This window comes from Atractosteus spatula, chromosome 11 (genome assembly GCF_055471065.1).
Source record: "Atractosteus spatula isolate fAtrSpa1 chromosome 11, fAtrSpa1.hap1, whole genome shotgun sequence".
NCBI classification, from domain to species: Eukaryota; Metazoa; Chordata; class Actinopteri; order Semionotiformes; family Lepisosteidae; genus Atractosteus; species Atractosteus spatula.
Genome location: NC_142716.1, coordinates 8,683,352 through 8,690,502, shown reverse-complemented (window position 1 = coordinate 8,690,502; position 7,151 = coordinate 8,683,352).

The following is a 7,151-nucleotide window of genomic DNA, read 5'->3' as shown; positions in this document are numbered from 1 at the left end:
AGGCCATTTTCACAACCCACACACCATGTTCATACTGAGTCCTTCAGTAGAATGTGCACCAACTTAACATACAACACATGAAGAATGCCTGTGGCGATTTTTTTCAGATTTACATTTAGGAAATGAGTTAGGTACCTGTTATATTTTTGCTTCAAAGCAATTGGCATTAAAGAAGAACATTTCAACAGCTGTGGTCAGGACCTCTTAAATCCATGATATAAAACCTTGACACATGCCTTCTTCATTGTACAGTACAGTATCATTATCCAATATCACGTGCTGTAATGTATTATCTTAAACACATTGCAACAAACATCTGGAATCCTTCTTTCATCAAAACCCCTCTTTTATTCAGGATTTGTACTGTATGTCTATCAATACCAAGTGATAGGTGATACATATAATGAATAATAAAAAAATGTAAAGTAATTATGGAATTACACATCTTCAGTTTGACTTGGGTTTGTTTGTGTCCAACAAATACAATTTTTAAACTTGGAGCCGATGTAGATGATCAATAGACTGTGGTTTTGGACATTAGGATTATTATTACAGATTGTTGAAAGGTATATGTTAACTAACCATTCAAGGGTTGCATGACTTCTCTGGATACACAAGAGGGTGAACCATATATATTTACAGCAAAGAAAAAATAAACTTAAATAAGAATATTTTTTTAAAGAATTTTCTTTTTCAATAACTGCCAAATTAGTTTTACCTTTTTCAATAATTGCCAAAATGCATGGTACTGCATTCAATGTGGCGATTTTAAATGCACCAGCATTAATTATCATTAATCCATAAAAATTGAACATCTGTGTTTCTTTTTATTACAAGCATTCAGCTTCAAAACAAAGAATGCAGTTGCTGCAGGTGTAAATTAGAAATTGAATAGGTGAACTGGCAAGATTGTAACAGGAGCTGCATGCTAATGTAATATAATCTTGAGAGTGCTTTGTCTGTTGCTTCAGTAATGTAACAGAATCATATGGTAAAAGGCTTCTAAAGTTCTTTTAGAAACCTGGTTCTTCAATTATAGTTAAGAAATTGTAATTTGTTAGTTTAGCCTTAGTGGCAGATAATAAATCAGTGCTATGTTTGCTCATAAAATGTCATACAATTCTCATTCACAAACAGTACTTTTTTATTCTTCTGTGGCAACTCAGCGGGAGGTGGAATATTACAGTACGCACAATGGGTGGTGCACAAGATGTGTTATTTACTCATTTTAATATTGTTGGTTCTGTGAAAAGAATTTGCTTTTTCTTTTCTATTCAATTTCATTTAAACTGCCAAGGAAAGAATTACACAGCAACATAATCTAGGACAGTAACCAATACACCCTTAAATAATTTGGTAGGATCCAGTCCTTGATGAATCTAGTATCTGGTAGATAGAATGTGTACTTCTAAATAATAGATTGCAGCATGTTAAATAATTTAGATTTACTCATCATCTCAATGCAACAAATTGACAGTAAATGCAGCAGTTGGCATTGATAAGTCATTTTTGATCTTAACTAAGCTCAGATTAATAATTGGGTGCTTAGTAGTGATGAAAACCAAAAGAGCACATTAGTCTCTAAGATCAGGACTAAGAGACCCTTCACATTTAGAGAAAGGCTCCCTAGTCCTGGCTCTCAGGATTTCTCCCAGTGGAGACTTCAGACACTTATTGAAAACGTAATTGGTTTTCCTAATATTTTGCTTAATTAAAGTTGATTATATTTTATATTTACATTTAAAACTTCCTAAATAATTTAGTATTCCTAATCCCTGCACATGAAATAAAAATAAAATGGCTGCAAATATTCTTTATCACTCTAGTGCAACCTAACATCTCTTTGGGAACCAATGTCAACATTTTATTGGGCATGAATAACATACTGTAAATTATCAAGCCTTTTTACTTCCTTTTGTCCAACTTTCATGCTTTTGGAGCAGAGATCTTTAGCCCTGGTCCCAGTGAATCACTGCCTAATACTTTCCATTAAAGATGAGCTCTGAAATAATTTAAATGGACATCTTTCTACTTAAGTAGAACATGTTAAAACATTTCCTGTGTTTCCACTAATGAGCATCAAGAGTGGGTGGCTCACATGGCTTTTGATTTGTGTTGATGCAACCAAGACCCCATCAACTATTCCACTGTATTACCTTTCTGTGAGTGGCTCTGATGTTTCTCTCATTTATCATCTACCTGTAAAACTGTTTTTCTGCAGGATCTGGGTAGCAGATTGCTGTTCATGAGCACCAGGCTACACCAAAAATTAATTTGTTTATAACAAAATATTTAATTACAGCCTAGATCACTGCCTAATTGAGTCAAAAGTAACAGAAATTTTAACCTGGGCAGGAAAAAGATGTCTTTGTTCCCTTTCTGAAAGTAAAAGTAAATGTTTTATATAGATGAATCATCCAAATCTGGTGATCTTTATAGATAGACCCTCACAATATTCAAACCCCTCCTTTTGCTGGTGAATTTTAAATCTCCTTTTCACTACTTATTGTAGATCCACATTTGTTATTAAAAACACTTTGTCTGCAGCCATTGCAAGGTTAACACAAGTGTCAAGCTTTAAATGTATAAGATGACCTTAAGAGTGCTCAATAGGTGGAATTTATTGCCCAGTGTCACAGTATATTTTTTGCTGTGTACATCATTTCCTTGCTGCAGTGGGAATAATAAATATGAATTGCCTATTACCAGAAACTTTATGAAGAGAACTTCAAGTGCCATTTGTATTTAAAGGTTAAAACATAATTCCATGTACTTGGCCTGAGAATATGCATTAAATCAAAATGAAAGTAAACTAAGGAACCAGCATGATGGTAGTCAGTGAACATACTGTACTGTAGGACTAATTTCTTTCCAAGTTCTAATATTTTCTGTCATTCCTGCCAGATGAACTTTTAACAAAATAATGTTTAAAAATTACATAACACTAGGCAAATTGCTAACTTTGCCAAGTATCTAATTTGAAATCATTTGGAACTTAATTTTAATCGAGTGCATTGTAACCTCTCCTCTAAAAAAATGTTTTGAGCTGTGACTAAATCACCTGGCAAGAAGTTCAAGAGTGGTGTCAAAAGTAAAAACATATAGGCCGGCCGTAAGAATAGTGTAAAAAAGTGTACTTAAATGAGCTCTAATGCAAGACAAATATTCAACAAAAATAGTACACTGCAGTTTCAAAACAACAAACCCATAAACATACCCTTGGCCAGCAGCCATGTCACCCTGCAATTCACATCTAGCAACCCACTGAAGTTCAGCAGGTGTGAGCCTGGTCAGTACCTGGATGGGAGACGTCCTAGGAAAAACTAAGGTTGCTGCTGGAAGAGGTGTTAGTGGGGCCAGCTGGGGCGTTCACCCTGCAGTCTGTGTGGGTCCTAATGCCCCAGTATAGTGATGGGGACACTATACTGTAAACAGGCGCCGTCCTTCGGATGAGTTGTAAAACCAAAGTCTTCACTCTCTGGGGTAATTAAAAATCCCAGGGTTCTTCTTGAAAAGAGTAGGGGTGTAAACCCGGCATCCTGGCTAAATTTCTCATTGGCCTTTCCCAATCATGGCCTCCTAATAATCCCCATCTAATAATCTAATAATTATTAATCCCCATCCCCAGAGTAATCCCCATCCCCAGAGTAATGGCTTCATTACTCTGCTCTCCTCCCCACTGATAGCTGATGTGTGGTGAGCGTTCTGGTGCACTATGGCTGCCGTCACACCATCCAGGTAGATGCTGCACATTGGTGGTGGTCCCCATTAGCTGTAAAGCACTTTGAGTGGAGTGTCCAGAAAATCACTATATAACTGTAAGCAATTAATTAATTAATTAATTGATTGATTGATTGATTGATTAATTAATTACCCTAAACTCCACCCCAACTCCTCCATTTAAACCAGATGTGAGGTGGTGTCTGTAATACAACACAAAATGGTGGAACAAAGAGACAAGGGCAGTACTGTGGGGCCACAGCAGGTAAGACAAATGTGCAAACAACAAATAAAATGCTTAAACTCACAATGCATGTTCACAATAACCATAATATTGCTATAAAAGTACATAAACAACTGACCTCTTTTCCAAAGTAAAATGAGAGATGTTAGGAAAGAGACCTCAGCAGAGGACTTGTGGGGAAGAAATGCAACAGCCATTTGCCACATAATGTTTCTTGCAATTTGCTCTGAAGTTCAGATACTGGAGGTCTTCTTCATATTTTCTGGTTATTTACATGTTGTGGAAATATGATACCAGTTTGATCATTGGCAATGGAAAAATTTCAATGGGAAAATGTATTTCCCTTGGGCAGTACCACAATGTATCCTACTTTTCCAACATAGAGTGCACTTTCAAAGCCAAACAAATTTTGGCAGAGAATCAACATTAATCAACAAGTCATTTTTCAATTATCAAACTGTCAATCCTTTCAGACAGAAATTCAGATTCCACCTTCATTACAGTTAAAAACTGAATCTACTGTACCACAGAAGAATCAATTTGCTGCCTAGAATGATTAACTTGATGGTTTGCCATTCTTTTTTAAAAATACATAAGACTTAAAGACAAATTATTCCACAGATAGCTGTGAAAAAAACTGAACAAGTAAACTATAACAAGGTGTGTGTGTGTGGGGGGGGGGGCTGTGGAGACAATGAGCTAATTCAGGCAAAATGCATGTTGAGGAATCTCATGTTTAAAGGTACAGTATGGAGGTGCACTCAGATGAGATAAGTAGACAAAAGTACAAATACTGTACATGTTTTGGATGAGGCCTGACCTCTTTATGATAGTATTAGAGGGCTCTCTTATATCAAAAGAGATCACGTTATGTTTGCCAGTGTTTCTGCCTACACGATACAGTATGTATTGAATGCAACCATTTCTAAAACAAATGAAATGCTTGAAGGATTTTGAACTCCAAAAAGTGCTACCATGCTATAGACTACACAAAAGAAATGTACAAAATATTTTTTTTTTAAATTAAAGTGTTATAAAAATAATGAAATGCCCCTTTTGTCAGGATGCAAAAATGTGTGATCACAAATATCAGGACTTACATAATGGATTTCTTTTATTGTGGGCACTTACTAACAACATCTTTAGCTATTCAAACGAACTCAGAATAGTATTAGCAGTAGTATCTAGATGTTTAAGCTTTCAAGATGTTAATTTCTGAAACCTAACATCAGACAAAAATGCTATGGATGAGCTCCATATAATACAGTATATATATATATTGTATTCCTTTCAGGTTCACACCTTGAGCTGATGAGGCTTTCTATAGATTCTTTAATAAGCTGCATACCAGTGCCTTGGTATTTACTGTATGTGTGGTGTCAGGAAAACAAGGTCTCTTTCCATCTGTGCATCATTTCTCTACCAGAAGATGCGTTTAGCACATCTAGACCCCTGTTGGCACCATGCAGGCAGACAATTCACAAAGGTCAGGCTTTGCTTTTCAGTACTTACTGTACGTCTCACATTTTAGAACCTTTGTTATTTTCACTGTTGGAGAAAGAGGCTATTACACCTGTACAGTGGGTGTTGTAATCAATCTGAAATAAACTGCTGAATGAGCATATAGTTCTGAAAATTCAGAATTAGATTAAAAAAGTTTCCGTAGGAAATTTTTTTCCTGTCACTCATAAAGAAATCCCTTTCTGTCTTCAGCATCAGCATTCATGCATGGCTAATATCAATAAGTCACTGTTCTGTGAGAGCTAGCATGCATTAAAATGTTTTATGTACAATCTGACAACTGAAAGATCTGAACAAAGAAAGAAAATACTTTTAAAGCTACAGTAGAAAAGCATTGTAACATAATGGATTTAAAATGTGTGGTTTAAAAAAAACAGTTTCATTTGATTTAAATATCACATATTTAAGGAGTGATTATTAAAAAATAAGTGAAATATGTGATAAGAGGAACAATACAGAATAGTCTAAATATATATTTTAAAATTGTTGAAAAGGGAAGTTTTCTTTTACTACTAACAGGTATTTAAAAAACAGCAACATTTATAGCACAGGCTTGCGGTGTTTTTTTTCTTAATTTCATAAAATTAATTAGCTTAAAATCACTGAGAGACTCTTATCAATTTTGCGCAATTTTGCATTTGATTTTCGTGGTAAAAATGACAATGACAATCAACAATCACTGTGAGTAGCTTTACCAGAGGTGCCTGAGAAACAACATGAAGAGGTATTTTCTTTAAGAAAATGAATAGCAGTGATCAGCATGGTGGCACAGTGGTTAGCACTGCTGCCTCACAACTCTGGGGTTCTGGATTCAATTCCTGGGGTGCTACAGTATTTGCATGGGGTTTGTGTGTTCTCCTGTGTTTGCGTGGGTTTCCTCTGGGTACTCCAGATTCCCTCCACGGTCCAAAAATGTACAGATTAATTGGCTTCTGGGAAAATTGGTCCTAGTGTCGGTGTGTGCATGTTTGTCTGGGTGTGCCCTGTGATGGACTTTTGTCCCATCCAAGGTACTGTATATCCTGCCCCGTGTTTGCTGGGACTCTGAATTTGAGAAAGCAGATAGAAAATGGATGGACAGATTGTTATAATTTACAGTATATAAAATGGGCATATAAATATCTCAAAAACATACTGGTATTGAGTTAATTTCTAGTATGGAAAATGAAGATACCTTTCGCTATTTCCATTTCATTCCATGTGGATTGAGGAAACTACAGAGGTGTCTAAGCAAACAGGCAGGGGGTAGTCAAACTTTACTTTTCCCACTATGGCTATGCTGCACATCCCTGGCGTTGCTGTAGTAACTACTCCTACTCATTTCTCACTCTTATTAAGTTCATCCATCTTGCCTGAGTCTCTGCAGCTTGGCATTGTGGTCTGCGCAATAAAATAAATTACAGACTTCATTGCTTAATTGTTAGAAAAGGACAAGCTTGGAAGTGTTTCACGCTGGTTAGCTAAAAATTAAATATTTTTCACAATACTTTAGATATCCAAGGAGATTGTTTTCTTTTCAGTTATCAAAACTTACTGAAATAATAATTCTCTAATCACCTTACAGCTCCCACCTGTTTAGGCTGTACCTAGAAAGGTCACGATCCATCCCAGAAAATTGCTGTATATTTTATTGATTTGCTTGCTGTATAATTTATTGCATAATAGT